We start from the raw sequence: 15,791 nt of genomic DNA, 5'->3' as shown, positions 1-15,791 counted from the left end.
GGGCTGGGGAGGGCCGCTGCTCAGGCACATCTCTGTCAAGTAAAGGAGATTCAACTGAGGCAGCACAAGGGAACTCTCATCTGGGGACAACAACTGCAGGGAGAACACATATTTTCAGATGAACATGGGAGGGCAGAAGGCTGCCTAATACTGAAGCACCCCCAAACAACAAACCAAATGCAACTACTAGTGCAAGCATTCCTGGGGGAAGGCCTGCAGCAGACGGATTTGCATATGGTGATGTCATCCAAGCAGTGGGTCAAAGTTGGCTTCAACCCTCGTCTGCATATGAAAATAAAAAAGGGGTGTGCAGGGCATGGCGGCCTTTTGCGGCGCTTGGATGACCCCTAGTTCGCATTAAACACCTCCACCCTCCTTCGGTGTGGGGCTCATGTTTGCTATGCCCCAGCCCCTGAAGCATTCAAGCTGATTTCTTGCAGCAGCTGGTCACTGTAACAGCTCCAGAGCTGCTCTGTAAAGCAAGTAAAAGGGTGTGGGCCCTGCAGCACTACCTGTAGTTTGCATTGTGCGTTGGAAGGCACAAAGTAAGCAGACGGGGAAGTCAGGATAGTGCACAAGGGCATAGAAGGGAGCGGCTCAAGAAAAGAGAAGTGGAAACAGACAGCAAACTAGGCTGGAGAGAGACCTGAGACAAAGAGATCTGAATTATACGAGAGCCGACCAGAGGAAACACAAATTATGTAATCAAGTGTCCCACATTTGGGGAAATCGTAGGAGCAGCACACCCAGAGTGCATTGGGTGAGCCTTGCCCTGGGAGAAGCACCTTCCTGATCATAGTATCTCACCTGGCAGGTAAGTAGGAGTTGGGCTAGAGCTGGGGAGGGTCGCTGCTCGGGTTCCCCCCTGTGAAGTGAAGGAGATCCAACTGAGGCAGCACCAGGGAACTCTTGAAAGAAGAACAAGGCTAGAGGAAGATCTGAGACAAAGAAATCTGACTTTTACCAGAGCTGACCAGAGGAAAGCACAAACACAGTCTCCCACTACCACAAATAATGCAGTCAAGTTTCCCACATTTGGGGAAATCACAGGGGTCAGCATACCCAAAATGCAATGAATGAACCTCACCCTGGGAGAAAAATCTTCATGACCATGGTATCTCCTATGCAAAATAAGTATGATTTGGAATAGGGCTGGGGAGGGCCGCTGCTCATGAACATCTCTGTCAAGTAAAGGAGATTCAACTGAGGCAGCACAAGGGAACTCTCATCTTGGGACAACAACTGCAGGGAGAACATATATTTTCAGATGAACATGGGAGGGCAGAAGACTGCCTAATACTGAAGCACCCCCAAACAACAAACCAAATGCAACAACTAGTGCAAGCATTCCTGGGGGAAGGCCTGCCGCAGATGGATTTGTATATGGTGATGTCATCCAAGCAGTGGGTCAAAGTTGGCTTCAACCCTCGTCTGCATATGAAAAGAGAAAAGGGGCGTGCAGGGCATGGTGGCCTTTTGCGGCGCTTGGCTGACCCCTAGTTTGCATTAAACACCTCCACCCTCCTTTGGTGTGGGGCTCATGTTGGCTATGCCCCAGCCCCTGAAGCATTCAAGCTGATTTCTTGCAGCAGCTGGGCACTGTAACAGCTCCAGAGCTGCTCTGTAAGGCAAGTAAAAGGGTGTGGGCCCTGCAGCACTACCTGTAGTTCGCATTGTGCGTTGGAAGGCACAAAGTAAGCAGACAGGAGGAGAAGTCAGGATAGTGCGCAAGGGCATAGAAGGGAGCGGCTCAAGAAAAGAGAAGTGGAAACAGACAGCAAACTAGGCTGGAGAGAGACCTGAGACAAAGAGATCTGAATTATACGAGAGCCGACCAGGGGAAACACAAATTATACAGTCAAGTTTCCCACATTTGGGGAAATCGCAGGAGCAGCACACCCAGAGTGCAATGGATTAGCCTTGCCCTGGGAGAAGCACCTTCATGATCATAGTATCTCACCTGGCAGGTAAGTAGGAGTTGGGCTAGAGCTGGGGAGGGTCGCTGCTCGGGTACCCCCCTGTAAAGTGAAGGAGATCCAACTAAGGCAGCACAAGGGAACTCTCGAAAGAAGAACAAGGCTAGAGGAAAATCTGAGACAAAGAAATCTGACTTTTACCAGAGCTGACCAGAGGAAAGCACAAACACAGTCCCCCACTACCACAAATAATGCAGCTGAGTTTCCCACATTTGGGGAAATCACAGGGGTCAGCATACCCAAAATGCAATGAATGAACCTCACCCTGGGAGAAAAATCTTCATGACCATGGTATCTCCTATGCAAAATAAGTATGATTTGGAATAGGGCTGGGGAGGGCCGCTGCTCATGCACATCTCTGTCAAGTAAAGGAGATTTAACTGAGGCAGCACAAGGGAACTCTCATCTGGGGACAACAACTGCAGGGAGAACACATATTTTCAGATGAACATGGGAGGGCAGAAGGCTGCCTAATACTGAAGCACCCCCAAACAACAAACCAAATGCAACAACTAGTGCAAGCATTCCTGGGGGAAGTTCTGCAGAAGACGGATTTGCATACGGTGATGTCATCCAAGCAGTGGGTCAAAGTTGGCTTCAACCCTCATCTGCATATGAAAAGAGAAAAGGGGCGTGCAGGGCATGGCGGCCTTTTGCGCTGCTTGGATGACCCCTAGTTCGCATTAAACACCTCCACCCTCCTTTGGTGTGGGGCTCATGTTGGCCATGCCCCATCCCCTGAAGCATTCAAGCTGATTTCTTGCAGCAGCTGGGCACTGTAACAGCTCCAGAGCTGCTCTGTAAGGCAAGTAAAAGGGTGTGGGCCCTGCAGCACTACCTGTAGTTTGCATTGTGCATTGGAAGGCACAAAGTAAGCAGACGGGAGGAGAAGTCAGGATAGTGCACAAGGGTATAGAAGGGAGCGGCTGAAGAAAAGAGAAGTGGAAACAGACAGCAAACTAGGCTGGAGAGAGACCTGAGACAAAGAGATCTGAATTATACGAGAGCCGACCAAGGGAAACACAAATTATGCAGTCAAGTTTCCCACATTTGGGGAAATCGCAGGGGCAGCACACCCAGAGTGCAATGGGTGAGCCTTGCCCTGGGAGAAGCACCTTCATGATCATAGTATCTCACCTGGCAGGTAAGTAGGAGTTGGGCTAGAGCTGGAGAGGGTCGCTGTTCGGGCACCCCCCTGTCAAGTGAAAGAGATCCAACTGAGGCAGCACAAGGGAACTCTCGAAAGAAGAACAAGGCTAGAGGAAGATCTGAGACAAAGAAATCTGACTTTTTCCAGAGCTGGCCAGAGGAAAGCACAAACACAGTCCCCCACTACCACAAATAATGCAGTCGAGTTTCCCACATTTGGGGAAAACACAGGGGTCAGCATACCCAGAATGCAATGAATGAACCTCACCCTGGGAGAACAATCTTCATGACCATGGTATCGCCTATGCAAAATAAGTATGATTTGGGATAGGGCTGGGGAGGGCCGCTGCTCAGGCACATCTCTGTCAAGTAAAGGAGATTCAACTGAGGCAGCACAAGGGAACTCTCATCTGGGGACAACAACTGCAGGGAGAACACATATTTTCAGATGAACATGTGAGGGCAGAAGGCTGCCTAATACTGAAGCACCCCCAAACAACAAACCAAATGCAACAACTAGTGCAAGCATTCCTGGGGGAAGGCCTGCAGCAGATGGATTTGCATATGGTGATGTCATCCAAGCAGTGGGTCAAAGTTGGCTTCAACCCTCGTCTGCATATGAAAAGAGAAAAGGGGCGTGCAGGGCATGGCGGCCTTTTGCAGCGCTTGGATGACCCCTAGTTTGCATTACACGCCTCCTCCCTCCTTCGGTGTGGGGCTCATGTTGGCTATGCCCCAGCCCCTGAAGCATTCAAGCTGATTTCTTGCAGCAGCTGGGCACTGTAACTGCTCCAGAGCTACTCTGTAAGGCAAGTAAAAGGGTGTGGGCCCTGCAGCACTACCTGTAGTTCGCATTGTGCGTTGGAAGGCACGAAGTAAGCAGACGGGAGAAGTCAGGATAGTGCGCAAGGGCATAGAAGGGAGCGGCTCAAGAAAAGAGAAGTGGAAACAGACAGCAAACTAGGCTGGAGAGAGACCTGAGACAAAGAGATCTGAATTATACGAGAGCCGACGAGGGGAAACACAAATTATGCAGTCAAGTTTCCCACATTTGGGGAAATCGCAGGAGCAGCACACCCAGAGTGCAATGGTTGAGCCTTGCCCTGGGAGAAGCACCTTCATGATCATAGTATCTCACCTGGCAGGTAAGTAGGAGTTGGGCTAGAGCTGGGGAGGGTCGCTGCTCGGGTTCCCCCCTGTGAAGTGAAGGAGATCCAACTGAAGCAGCACCAGGGAACTCTCGAAAGAAGAACAAGGCTAGAGGAAGATCTGAGACAAAGAAATCTGACTTTTACCAGAGCTGACCAGAGGAAAGCACAAACACAGTCCCCCACTACCACAAATAATGCAGTCGAGTTTCCCACATTTGGGAAAATCACAGGGGTCAGCATACCCAGAATGCAATGAATGAACCTCACCCTGGGAGAACAATCTTCATGACCATGGTATCTCCTATGCAAAATAAGTATGATTTGGGATAGGGCTGGTGAGGGCCGCTGCTCAGGCACATCTCTGTCAAGTAAAGGAGATTCAACTGAGGCAGCACAAGGGAACTCTCATCTGGGGACAACAACTGCAGGGAGACCACATCTTTTCAGATGAACATGGGAGGGCGGAAGGCAGCCTAATACTGAAGCACCATCAAATATCAAACCATGGCCCTCATTCCGAGTTGATCGCTCGCAAGGCGATTTTAGCAGAGTTACACACGCTAAGCCGCCGCCTACTGGGAGTGAATCTTAGCTTCTTAAAATTGCGACCGATGTATTCGCAATATTGCGATTACAAACTACTTAGCAGTTTCAGAGTAGCTTCAGACTTACTCGGCATCTGCGATCAGTTCAGTGCTTGTCGTTCCTGGTTTGACGTCACAAACACTCCCAGAGTTCGCCCAGACACTCCCCCGTTTCTCCGGCCACTCCTGCGTTTTTTCCGGAAACTGTAGCGTTTTTTCCCACACGCCCATAAAACGGCCTGTTTCCGCCCAGTAACACCCATTTCCTGTCAATCACATTACGATCGCCGGAGCGAAGAAAAAGCCGTGAGTAAAAATACTTTCTTCATTGTAAAATTACTTGGCGCAGTCGCAGTGCGAATATTGCGCATGCGTACTAAGCAGAATTTCACTGCGATGCGATGAAATTTACAGAGCGAACGACTCGGAATGAGGGCCCATATGCAACAACTAGTACAAGCACTCCTGGGGGAAGGTCTGCAGCAGACGGATTTGCATACGGTGATGTAAATCCAAGCAGTGGGCCAAAGTTGACTGGAACCCTCATCTGCATATGAAAAGAGAAAAGGGGCATGCAGGGCATGGCGGCCTTTTGCAGTGCTTGGATGACCCCTAGTTTGCATTAAACACCTCCACCCTCCTTTGGTGTGGGGCTCATGTTGGCCATGCCCCATCCCCTGATGCATTCAAGCTGATTTCTTGCAGCAGCTGGGCACTGTAACAGCTCCAGAGCTGTTCTGTAAGGCAAGTAAAAGGGTGTGGGCCCTGCAGCACCACCTGTTGTTCGCATTGTGCGTTGGAAGGCACAAATTAAGCAGACGGGAGGAGAAGTCAGGATAGTGCGCAAGGGCATTCTTTTCTCTTAGTCCGGGGGCAAGGCTTCAAAATGGGGTCTGCAACGGAGGAGACACAGGGGGCGTGGTCACAGCAGCTTTTCTCTACAGTCTGCACCAGCAGGAGCCTACACCATTTTTTATGATCACGCTGAACTGCAGTGCGACTGCAATTACAGCATGGTCAAGAAGGGAGGCGTCATGCTGGGTGGCCATGCCCTGTCACTGTGCAGGAGCCAGCACCGCTCACACACTAGTCCCCGGGTGCAGCCCCCAACCCCCGGGACACCCGGAGCAACAAAATGTAGATTCAGGCCACCAGGCCACGCCCCTACCTATGAAACCATGCCTCCTTTTTACCATTGCGCTGTTTATCTGCGCGCACTGCATTACAATCTCCCTCGCCACCTCTCTGGGTGTCACCAGTGATAGTGACACCTCTGCCATGCTTGTAGCAGCTGGTCCTAAGATCTACGCCTCAAGCCCTGAGTGTTTGCCCTTGTGACTTGTTGATCATCATAGCGAAGCAGATGCTTACAGAAAACTGCAGGGGCTTAGATTGAAAATAAAAACAATTGATGGGTATAAGGTAGAGAGGAGCGGGTTCGGTTCTCCGAGAACCGAATTCCCGACGAACTCCACGTGGTTTACACTGGTCCGAGGCAGGCTCGGTTGTTCCCGCCTGACTCGGAAAACCTGAACAAGGGAAAATGTCATCATCCCGCTGTCGGATTCTCGCGAGATTCGGATTCCATATAAAGAGCTGCGCGTTGCCGCCATTTTTACTCGTGCATTGAAGAGAGAGCGGAGAGGACGTGGCTATGTTCTCTCAGTGGAAATCTCAATATCAGTGCTCAGTATCAGTGGTTACTTATTGCTGCTCAGTAATACTAGTAGTGTGTCTCTCCTGCTCAGTGTCAGTTCTCAGTAGTATCCTCATCAGTGCTCAGTATCACTGCTCATTGTCTTGTGCTGCATTGTGGTGCTCAGCATACTACAGTACATTACTAATAGTCCAGTGCTGCATCTTGCTGCTCAGTGTCAGTTCTAGTATCCTCATCAGTGCTCACTATCACTGCTCATTACATTGTGGTGTTCTGTATACTACAGTAACATAGTAATATAGTAACATATGGTAACATAGTTTTTGAGGTTGAATAGAGGCAAATTGCCCAACGTGTTCAACCTGTTTTAAGTTGTGATGATTCTACATACTTGCTGAATAATGTTTTATGACTAGTTAGCTACTATAACTCATGTTACCCCCGGATTAACCATGTTGATATTTTAAGTATTATAACCTTGGATAGCTTTTTCATTCAGAAATGTATCCATTCCTTTTTTAAATCCAATTACAGAGTCCGCCATTACCACCTTCCCTGGCAGGGAATTCCACATCCTGATTGCCCTAACAGTGAAGATCATAGTATCTCACCTGGCAGGTAAGTAGGAGTTGGGCTAGAGCTGTGGAGGATTGCTGCTCGGGCACCCCCTGTCAAGTGAAGGAGATCCAACTGAGGCAGCACAAGGGAACTCTCGAAAGAAGAACAAGGCTAGAGGAAGATCTGAGACAAAGAAATCTGACTTTTACCAGAGCTGACCAGAGGAAAGCACAAACACAGTCCCCCACTACCACAAATAATGCAGTCGAGTTTCCCACATTTGGGGAAATCACAGGGGTCAGCATACCCAGAGTGCAATGAATGAACCTCACCCTGGGAGAACAATCTTCATGACCATGGTATCTCCTATGCAAAATAAGTATGATTTGGGATAGGGCTGGGGAGGGCCGCTGCTCAGGCACATCTCTGTCAAGTAAAGGAGATTCAACTGAGGCAGCACAAGGGAACTCTCATCTGGGGACAACAACTGCAGGGAGAACACATATTTTCAGATGAACATGGGAGGGCAGAAGGCTGCCTAATACTGAAGCACCCCCAAACAACAAACCAAATGCAACTACTAGTGCAAGCATTCCTGGGGGAAGGCCTGCAGCAGACGGATTTGCATATGGTGATGTCATCCAAGCAGTGGGTCAAAGTTGGATTCAACCCTCGTCTGCATATGAAAATAAAAAAGGGGTGTGCAGGGCATGGCTGCCTTTTGCGGCGCTTGGATGACCCCTAGTTCGCATTAAACACCTCCACCCTCCTTCGGTGTGGGGCTCATGTTGGCTATGCCCCAGCCCCTGAAGCATTCAAGCTGATTTCTTGCAGCAGCTGGGCACTGTAACAGCTCCAGAGCTGCTCTGTAAAGCAAGTAAAAGGGTGTGGGCCCTGCAGCACTACCTGTAGTTTGCATTGTGCGTTGGAAGGCACAAAGTAAGCAGACGGGGAAGTCAGGATAATGCACAAGGGCATAGAAGGGAGCGGCTCAAGAAAAGAGAAGTGGAAACAGACAGCAAACTAGGCTGGAGAGAGACCTGAGACAAAGAGATCTGAATTATACGAGAACCGACCAGAGGAAACACAAATTATGTAATCAAGTGTCCCACATTTGGGGAAATCGCAGGAGCAGCACACCCAGAGTGCATTGGGTGAGCCTTGCCCTGGGAGAAGCACCTTCCTGATCATAGTATCTCACCTGGCAGGTAAGTAGGAGTTGGGCTAGAGCTGGGGAGGGTTGCTGCTCGGGTACCCCCCTGTCAAGTGAAGGAGATCCAACTGAGGCAGCACAAGGAAACTCTCGAAAAAAGAACAAGGCTAGATGAAGATCTGAGACATAGAAATCTGACTTTTACCAGAGCTGACCAGAGGAAAGCACAAACACAGTCCCCCACTACAACAAATAATGCAGTCGAGTTTCCCACATTTGGGGAAATCACAGGGGTCAGCATACCCAGAATGCAATGAATGAACCTCACCCTGGGAGAACAATCTTCATGATAATGGTATCTCCTATGCAAAATAAGTATGATTTGGGATAGGGCTGGGGAGGGCCGCTGCTCAGGCACATCTCTGTCAAGTAAAGGAGATTCAACTGAGGCAGCACAAGGGAACTCTCATCTGGGGACAACAACTGCAGGGAGAACACATATTTTCAGATGAAAATGGGAGAGCAGAAAGCTGCCTAATACTGAAGCACCCCCAAACAACAAACCAAATGCAACAACTAGTACAAGCATTCCTGGGAAAAGGTCTGCAGAAGACGGATTTGCATACGGTGATGTCATCCAAGCAGTGGGCCAAAGTTGGCTGGAACCCTCATCTGCATATGAAAAGAGAAAAGGGGTATGCAGGGCATGGCAGCCTTTTGCAGTGCTTGGATGACCCTTAGTTTGCATTAAACACCTCCACCCTCCGTCGGTGTGGGGCTCATGTTGGCTATGCCCCAGCCCCTGAAGCATTCAAGCTGATTTCTTGCAGCAGCTGGGCACTGTAACAGCTCCAGAGCTGCTCTGTAAGGCAAGTAAAAGGGTGTGGGCCCTGCAGCACTACCTGTAGTTTGCATTGTGCATTGGAAGGCACAAAGTAAGCAGACAGGAGGAGATGTCAGGATAGTCCACAAGGGTATAGAAGGGAGGGGCTTAAGAAAAAAGAAGTGGAAACAGACAGCAAACTAGGCTGGAGAGAGACCTGAGACAAAGAGATCTGAATTATATGAGTGCCGACCAGGGAAAACACAAATTATGCAGTCAAGTTTCCCACATTTGGGGAAATCGCAGGGGCAGCACACCCAGAGTGCATTGGGTGAGCCTTGCCCTGGGAGAAGCACCTACATGATCATAGTATCTCACCTGGCAGGTAAGTAGGAGTTGGGCTAGAGCTGGGGAGGGTCGCTGCTCGGGCACCCCCCTGTCAAGTGAAGGAGATCCAACTGAGGCAGCACAAGGGAACTCTCGAAAGAAGAACAAGGCTAGAGGAAGATCTGAGACAAAGAAATCTGACTTTTACCAGAGCTGACCAGAGGAAAGCACAAACACAGTCCCCCACTACCACAAATAATGCAGTTGAGTTTCCCACATTTGGGGAAATCACAGGGGTCAGCATACCCAGAATGCAATGAATGAACCTAACCCTGGGAGAACAATCTTCATGACCATGGTATCTCCTATGCAAAATAAGTATGATTTGGGATAGGGCTGGGGAGGGCCGCTGCTCAGGCACATCTCTGTCAAGTAAAGGAGATTCAACTGAGGCAGCACAAGGGAACTCTCATCTGGGGACAACAACTGCAGGGAGAACACATATTTTCAGATGAACATGGGCTGCCTAATACTGAAGCACCCCCAAACAACAAACCAAAAGCAACAACTAGTAAAAGCATTCCTGGGAGAAGGTCTGCAGAAGACGGATTTGCATACGGTGATGTCATCCAAGCAGTGGGCCAAAGTTGGCTGGAACCCTCATCTGCATATGAAAAGAGAATAAGGGTTATGCAGGGAATGGCGGCCTTTTGCGGCGCTTGGATGACCCCTAGTTCGCATTAAACACCTCCATTCTCCTTCGGTGTGGGGCTCATGTTGGCTATGCCCCAGCCCCTGAAGTATTCAAGCTGATTTCTTGCAGCAGCTGGGCACTGTAACAGCTCCAGAGCTGCTCTGTAAGGCAAGTAAAAGGGTGTGGGCCCTGCAGCACTACCTGTAGTTCGCATTGTGCGTTGGAAGGCACAAAGTAAGCAGACGGGAGAAGTCAGGACAGTGCGCAAGGGCATAGAAGGGAGCGGCTCAAGAAAAGAGAAGTGGAAACAGGCAGCAAACTAGGCTGGAGAGAGACCTGAGACAAAGAGATCTAAATTATACGAGAGCCGACCAGGGGAAACACAAATTATGCAGTCAAGTGTCCCACATTTGGGGAAATCGCAGGAGCAGCACACCCAGAGTGCAATGGGTGAGCCTTGCCCTGGGAGAAGCACCTTCATGATCATAGTATCTCACCTGGCAGGTAAGTAGGAGTTGGGCTAGAGCTGGGGAGGGTTGCTGCTCGGGTACCCCCCTGTCAAGTGAAGGAGATCCAACTGAGGCAGCACAAGGGAACTCTCGAAAGAAGAACAAGGCTAGAGGAAAATCTGAGACAAAGAAATCTGACTTTTACCAGAGCTGACCAGAGGAAAGCACAAACACAGTCCCCCACTACCACAAATAATGCAGTCGAGTTTCCCACATTTGGGGAAATCACAGGGGTCAGCATACCCAAAATGCAATGAATGAACCTCACCCTCGGAGAACAATCTTCATGACCATGGTATCTCCTATGCAAAATAAGTATGATTTGGGATAGGGCTGGGGAGGGCCGCTGCTCAGGCACATCTCTGTCAAGTAAAGGAGATTCAACTGAGGCAGCACAAGGGAACTCCCATCTTGGGACAACAACTGCAGGGAGAACACATATTTTCAGATGAACATGGGAGGGCAGAAGGCTGCCTAATACTGAAGCACCCCCAAACAACAAACCAAATGCAACAACTAGTACAAGCATTCCTGGGGGACGTTCTGCAGAAGACGGATTTGCATACGGTGATGTCATCCAAGCAGTGGGCCAAAGTTGGCTGGAACCCTCATCTGCATATGAAAAGAGAAAAGGGGTATGCAGGGCATGGCGGCCTTTTGCGGCGCTTGGATGACCCTTAGTTCGCATTAAACACCCCCACCCTCCTTCGGTGTGGGGCTCATGTTGGCTATGCCCCAGCCCCTGAAGCATTCAAGCTGATTTCTTGCAGCAGCTGGGCACTGTAACAGCTCCAGAGCTGCTCTGTACGGCAAGTAAAAGGGTGTGGGCCCTGCAGCACTACCTGTAGTTTGCATTGTGCATTGGAAGGCACTTAAGAATAGAGAAGTGGAAACAGACAGCAAACTAGGCTGGAGAGAGACCTGAGACAAAGAGATCTGAATTATACGAGAGCCGACCAGGGGAAACACAAATTATGCAGTCAAGTTTCCCACATTTGGGGAAATCGCAGGAGCAGCACACCCAGAGTGCAATGGGTGAGCCTTGCCCTGGGAGAAGCACCTACGTGATCATAGTATCTCACCTGGCAGGTAAGTAGGAGTTGGGCTAGAGCTGGGGAGGGTCGCTGCTCGGGTACCCCCCTGTCAAGTGAAGGAGATCCAACTGAGGCAGCACAAGGGAATTCTCGAAAGAAGAACAAGGCTAGAGGAAGATCTGAGACAAAGAAATCTGACTTTTACCTGAGCTGACCAGAGGAAAACACAAACACAGTCCCCCACTACCACAAATAATGCTGTCGAGTTTCACACATTTGGGGAAATCACAGGGGTCAGCATACCCAGAATGCAATGAATGAACCTCACACTGGGAGAATAATCTTCATGACCATGGTATCTCCTATGCAAAATAAGTATGATTTGGGATAGGGCTGGGGAGGGCCGCTGCTCAGGCACATCTCTGTCAAGTAAAGGAGATTCAACTGAGGCAGCATAAGGGAACTCTCATCTGGGGACAACAACTGCAGGGAGAACACATATTTTCAGATGAACATGGGAGGGCAGAAGGCTGCCTAATACTGAAGCACCCCCAAACAACAGACCAAATGCAACAACTAGTGCAAGCATTCCTGGGGGAAGGCCTGCAGCAGATGGATTTGCATATGGTGATGTCATCCAAGCAGTGGGTCAAAGTTGGCTTCAACCCTCGTCTGCATATGAAAAGAGAAAAGGGGCGTGCAGGGCATGGCGGCCTTTTGCGGCGCTTGGATGACCCCTAGTTCGCATTAAACACCTCCACCCTCCTTTGGTGTGGGGCTCATGTTGGCTATGCCCCAGCCCCTGAAGCATTCAAGCTGATTTCTTGCAGTAGCTGGGCACTGTAACAGCTCCAGAGCTGCTCTGTACGGCAAGTAAAAGGGTGTGGGCCCTGCAGCACTACCTGTAGTTTGCATTGTGCATTGGAAGGCACAAAGTAAGCAGACGGGAGAAGTAAGGATAGTGCGCAAGGCCATAGAATGGAGCGGCTTAAGAAAAGAGAAGTGGAAACAGACAGCAAACTAGGCTGGAGAGAGACCTGAGACAAAGAGATCTGAATTATACGAGAGCCGCCAGGGGAAACACAAATTATGCAGTCAAGTTTCCCACATTTGGGGAAATCGCAGGGGCAGCAAATCCAGAGTGCAATGGGTGAGCCTTGCCCTGGGAGAAGCACCTTCATGATTATAGTATCTCACCTGGCAGGTAAGTAGAAGTTGGGCTAGAGCTGGGGAGGGTCGCTGCTCGGGCACCCCCCTGTCAAGTGAAGGAGATCCAACTGAGGCAGCACAAGGGAACTCTCGAAAGAAGAACAAGGCTAGAGGAAGAACTGAAACAAAGAAATCTGACTTTTACCAGAGCTGACCAGAGGAAAGCACAAACACAGTCCCCCACTACCACAAATAATGCAGTTGAGTTTCCCACATTTGGGGAAATCACAGGGGTCAGCATACCCAGAATGCAATGAATGAACCTCACCCTGGGAGAACAATCTTCAAGACCATGGTCTCTCCTATGCAAAATAAGTATGATTTGGGATAGGGCTGGGGAGGGCCGCTGCTCAGGCACATCTCTGTCAAGTAAAGGAGATTCAACTGAGGCAGCACAAGGGAACTCTCATCTGGGGACAACAACTGCAGGGAGAACACATATTTTCAGATGAACATGGGAGGGCAGAAGGCTGCCTAATACTGAAGCACCCCCAAACAACAAACCAAATGCTACAACTAGTGCAAGCATTCCTGGGGGAAGGCCTGCAGCAGATGGATTTGCATATGGTGATGCCATCCAAGCAGTGGGTCAAAGTTGGCTTCAACCCTCGTCTGCATATGAAAAGAGAAAAGGGGCGTGCAGGGCATGGCGGCCTTTTGCGGCGCTTGGATGACCCCTAGTTAGCATTACACACCTCCACCCTCCTTCGGTGTGGGGCTCATGTTGGCTATGCCCCAGCCCCTGAAGCATTCAAGCTGATTTCTTGCAGCAGCTGGGCACTGTAACTGCTCCAGAGCTGCTCTGTAAGGCAAGTAAAAGGGTGTGGGCCCTGCAGCACTACCTGTAGTTTGCATTGTGCGTTGGAAGGCACGAAGTAAGCAGACGGGAGAAGTCAGGATAGTGCGCAAGGGCATAGAAGGGAGCGGCTCAAGAAAAGAGAAGTGGAAACAGACAGCAAACTAGGCTGGAGATAGACCTGAGACAAAGAGATCTGAATTATACGAGAGCCGACCAAGGGAAACACAAATTATGCAGTCAAGTTTCCCACATTTGGGGAAATCACAGGGGCAGCACAACCAGAGTGCAATGGGTGAGCCTTGCCCTGGGAGAAGCACCTTCATGATCATAGTATCTCACCTGGCAGGTAAGTAGGAGTTGGGCTAGAGCTGGGGAGGGTCGCTGCTCGGGCACCCCCCTGTCAAGTGAAAGAGATCCAACTGAGGCAGCACAAGGGAACTCTCGAAAGAAGAACAAGGCTAGAGGAAGATCTGAGATAAAGAAATCTGATTTTTACCAGAGCTGACCAGAGGAAAGCACAAACACAGTCCCCCACTACCACAAATAATGCAGTCGAGTTTCCCACATTTGGGGAAATCACAGGGGTCAGCATACCCAGAATGCAATGAATGAACCTCACCCTGGGAGAACAATCTTCATGACCATGGTATCGCCTATGCAAAATAAGTATGATTTGGGATAGGGCTGGGGAGGGCCGCTGCTCAGGCACATCTCTGTCAAGTAAAGGAGATTCAACTGAGGCAGCACAAGGGAACTCTCATCTGGGGACAACAACTGCAGGGAGAACATATATTTTCAGATGAACATGGGAGGGCAGAAGGCTGCCTAATACTGAAGCACCCCCAAACAACAAACCAAATGCAACAACTAGTGCAAGCATTCCTGGGGGAAGGCCTGCAGCAGATGGATTTGCATATGGTGATGTCATCCAAACAGTGGGTCAAAGTTGGCTTCAACCCTCGTCTGCATATGAAAAGAGAAAAGGGGCGTGCAGGGCATGGCGGCCTTTTGCGGCGCTTGGATGACCCCTAGTTCGCATTACACACCTCCACCCTCCTTCGGTGTGGGGCTCATGTTGGCTATTCCCCAGCCCCTGAAGCATTCAAGCTGATTTCTTGCAGCAGCTGGGCACTGTAACTGCTCCAGAGACGCTCTGTAAGGCAAGTAAAAGGGTGTGGGTCCTGCAGCACTACCTGTAGTTTGCATTGTGCGTTGGAAGGCACAAAGTAAGCAGACGGGAGAAGTCAGGATAGTGCGCAAGGGCATAGAAGGGAGCGGCTCAAGAAAAGAGAAGTAGAAACAGACAGCAAACTAGGCTGGAGAGAGACCTGAGACAAAGAGATCTGAATTATACGAGAGCCGACCAGGGGAAACACAAATTATGCAGTCAAGTTTCCCACATTTGGGGAAATCGCAGAAGCAGCACACCCAGAGTGCAATGGGTGAGCCTTGCCCTGGGAGAAGCACCTTCATGATCATAGTATCTCACCTGGCAGGTAAGTAGGAGTTGGGCTAGAGCTGGGGAGGGTCGCTGCTCGAGCATCACCCTGTCAAGTAAAGGAGATTCAACTGAGGCAGCACAAGGGAACTCTCATCTGGGGACAACAACTGCAGGGAGAACACATATTTTCAGATAAAAATATTGGTCATGCTCTGGTTTCTCTTCAGAACGAACAAATCTTTCGCCTTTTACTAAAGATTTCCGTGGAGAGGAGCAAAACCGAGTTTTATCTCAATTTTTGCATGCCCCATCTTTTTGGGGTTTCTTTTATCGGTTTAAAGATAGAATGAGTGTGCTTTAATGTAAGCTCATTTGCATAGAAATGACAGTAAATGTTTGTTTCTTTTCAAACAGAACTTTCTTGACCATGCTACTTGCTTGAAAGATCTGGGAGCACATGGAATACAGTACAAACCATGCTTATAGCAAGGAGAAGACAGGTGAGAAATCTGCTTTCTTTCAAATTGGGCGCTCACTTTGATCTGAATGAGGACTGCTGGCACGGCACTCAGGCGACAGGTGGAATCTTGGTCATGCTCTGGTTTCTCTTCAGAACGAACAAATCTTTCGCCTTTTACTAAAGATTTCCGTGGAGAGGAGCAAAACTGAGTTTTATCTCAATTTTTGCATGTCCCATATTATTGGGGTTTCTTTTATCGGATTAAAG

The 15,791-nt window shown here is 49.6% G+C and overlaps 22 non-coding genes and 2 pseudogenes across 22 annotated transcripts; 2 read left to right on the top strand and 22 right to left on the bottom strand.

Moving 5' to 3' along the window:
• Window positions 1–659: 659 nt before the first annotated feature.
• LOC135031169 (U1 spliceosomal RNA) lies at window positions 660–822 on the bottom strand. The gene has a single exon (XR_010227011.1). It is a non-coding gene; the product is annotated as a U1 spliceosomal RNA (small nuclear RNA).
• A 152-nt stretch (window positions 823–974) lies between these two features.
• On the bottom strand, window positions 975–1,138 carry LOC135031058 (U1 spliceosomal RNA). The gene has a single exon (XR_010226928.1). It is a non-coding gene; the product is annotated as a U1 spliceosomal RNA (small nuclear RNA).
• A 674-nt stretch (window positions 1,139–1,812) lies between these two features.
• LOC135031150 (U1 spliceosomal RNA) lies at window positions 1,813–1,975 on the bottom strand. The gene has a single exon (XR_010226997.1). It is a non-coding gene; the product is annotated as a U1 spliceosomal RNA (small nuclear RNA).
• A 152-nt stretch (window positions 1,976–2,127) lies between these two features.
• LOC135031243 (U1 spliceosomal RNA) lies at window positions 2,128–2,291 on the bottom strand. The gene has a single exon (XR_010227078.1). It is a non-coding gene; the product is annotated as a U1 spliceosomal RNA (small nuclear RNA).
• A 674-nt stretch (window positions 2,292–2,965) lies between these two features.
• On the bottom strand, window positions 2,966–3,128 carry LOC135031095 (U1 spliceosomal RNA). Its single transcript, XR_010226963.1, has one exon. It is a non-coding gene; the product is annotated as a U1 spliceosomal RNA (small nuclear RNA).
• Window positions 3,129–3,280: 152 nt separating this feature from the next.
• Window positions 3,281–3,444, bottom strand: LOC135031041 (U1 spliceosomal RNA). The gene has a single exon (XR_010226911.1). It is a non-coding gene; the product is annotated as a U1 spliceosomal RNA (small nuclear RNA).
• A 698-nt stretch (window positions 3,445–4,142) lies between these two features.
• On the bottom strand, window positions 4,143–4,278 carry LOC135031145 (U1 spliceosomal RNA; annotated as a pseudogene).
• Window positions 4,279–4,430: 152 nt separating this feature from the next.
• LOC135031077 (U1 spliceosomal RNA) lies at window positions 4,431–4,594 on the bottom strand. The gene has a single exon (XR_010226946.1). It is a non-coding gene; the product is annotated as a U1 spliceosomal RNA (small nuclear RNA).
• Window positions 4,595–7,294: 2,700 nt separating this feature from the next.
• LOC135031141 (U1 spliceosomal RNA) lies at window positions 7,295–7,458 on the bottom strand. Its single transcript, XR_010226994.1, has one exon. It is a non-coding gene; the product is annotated as a U1 spliceosomal RNA (small nuclear RNA).
• A 670-nt stretch (window positions 7,459–8,128) lies between these two features.
• Window positions 8,129–8,291, bottom strand: LOC135031160 (U1 spliceosomal RNA). The gene has a single exon (XR_010227005.1). It is a non-coding gene; the product is annotated as a U1 spliceosomal RNA (small nuclear RNA).
• Window positions 8,292–8,443: 152 nt separating this feature from the next.
• On the bottom strand, window positions 8,444–8,607 carry LOC135031254 (U1 spliceosomal RNA). The gene has a single exon (XR_010227088.1). It is a non-coding gene; the product is annotated as a U1 spliceosomal RNA (small nuclear RNA).
• Window positions 8,608–9,281: 674 nt separating this feature from the next.
• On the bottom strand, window positions 9,282–9,444 carry LOC135031140 (U1 spliceosomal RNA). The gene has a single exon (XR_010226993.1). It is a non-coding gene; the product is annotated as a U1 spliceosomal RNA (small nuclear RNA).
• A 152-nt stretch (window positions 9,445–9,596) lies between these two features.
• LOC135031158 (U1 spliceosomal RNA) lies at window positions 9,597–9,760 on the bottom strand. The gene has a single exon (XR_010227004.1). It is a non-coding gene; the product is annotated as a U1 spliceosomal RNA (small nuclear RNA).
• Window positions 9,761–10,442: 682 nt separating this feature from the next.
• LOC135031130 (U1 spliceosomal RNA) lies at window positions 10,443–10,584 on the bottom strand (annotated as a pseudogene).
• Window positions 10,585–10,736: 152 nt separating this feature from the next.
• Window positions 10,737–10,900, bottom strand: LOC135031236 (U1 spliceosomal RNA). The gene has a single exon (XR_010227071.1). It is a non-coding gene; the product is annotated as a U1 spliceosomal RNA (small nuclear RNA).
• A 615-nt stretch (window positions 10,901–11,515) lies between these two features.
• On the bottom strand, window positions 11,516–11,678 carry LOC135031125 (U1 spliceosomal RNA). Its single transcript, XR_010226985.1, has one exon. It is a non-coding gene; the product is annotated as a U1 spliceosomal RNA (small nuclear RNA).
• A 152-nt stretch (window positions 11,679–11,830) lies between these two features.
• Window positions 11,831–11,994, bottom strand: LOC135031070 (U1 spliceosomal RNA). Its single transcript, XR_010226940.1, has one exon. It is a non-coding gene; the product is annotated as a U1 spliceosomal RNA (small nuclear RNA).
• Window positions 11,995–12,665: 671 nt separating this feature from the next.
• On the bottom strand, window positions 12,666–12,827 carry LOC135031164 (U1 spliceosomal RNA). The gene has a single exon (XR_010227008.1). It is a non-coding gene; the product is annotated as a U1 spliceosomal RNA (small nuclear RNA).
• Window positions 12,828–12,979: 152 nt separating this feature from the next.
• LOC135031238 (U1 spliceosomal RNA) lies at window positions 12,980–13,143 on the bottom strand. Its single transcript, XR_010227073.1, has one exon. It is a non-coding gene; the product is annotated as a U1 spliceosomal RNA (small nuclear RNA).
• Window positions 13,144–13,814: 671 nt separating this feature from the next.
• On the bottom strand, window positions 13,815–13,977 carry LOC135031154 (U1 spliceosomal RNA). Its single transcript, XR_010227001.1, has one exon. It is a non-coding gene; the product is annotated as a U1 spliceosomal RNA (small nuclear RNA).
• Window positions 13,978–14,129: 152 nt separating this feature from the next.
• Window positions 14,130–14,293, bottom strand: LOC135031259 (U1 spliceosomal RNA). Its single transcript, XR_010227093.1, has one exon. It is a non-coding gene; the product is annotated as a U1 spliceosomal RNA (small nuclear RNA).
• Window positions 14,294–14,964: 671 nt separating this feature from the next.
• On the bottom strand, window positions 14,965–15,127 carry LOC135031114 (U1 spliceosomal RNA). Its single transcript, XR_010226976.1, has one exon. It is a non-coding gene; the product is annotated as a U1 spliceosomal RNA (small nuclear RNA).
• A 144-nt stretch (window positions 15,128–15,271) lies between these two features.
• Window positions 15,272–15,387, top strand: LOC135031185 (U5 spliceosomal RNA). The gene has a single exon (XR_010227022.1). It is a non-coding gene; the product is annotated as a U5 spliceosomal RNA (small nuclear RNA).
• Window positions 15,388–15,657: 270 nt separating this feature from the next.
• LOC135031194 (U5 spliceosomal RNA) lies at window positions 15,658–15,773 on the top strand. Its single transcript, XR_010227031.1, has one exon. It is a non-coding gene; the product is annotated as a U5 spliceosomal RNA (small nuclear RNA).
• Window positions 15,774–15,791: the final 18 nt, after the last annotated feature.

This window comes from Pseudophryne corroboree, unplaced genomic scaffold (assembly GCF_028390025.1).
Source record: "Pseudophryne corroboree isolate aPseCor3 unplaced genomic scaffold, aPseCor3.hap2 scaffold_512, whole genome shotgun sequence".
NCBI classification, from domain to species: Eukaryota; Metazoa; Chordata; class Amphibia; order Anura; family Myobatrachidae; genus Pseudophryne; species Pseudophryne corroboree.
Note: the sequence above shows the minus strand (reverse complement) of the source record. Positions and strands in the feature narration are given on the sequence as shown.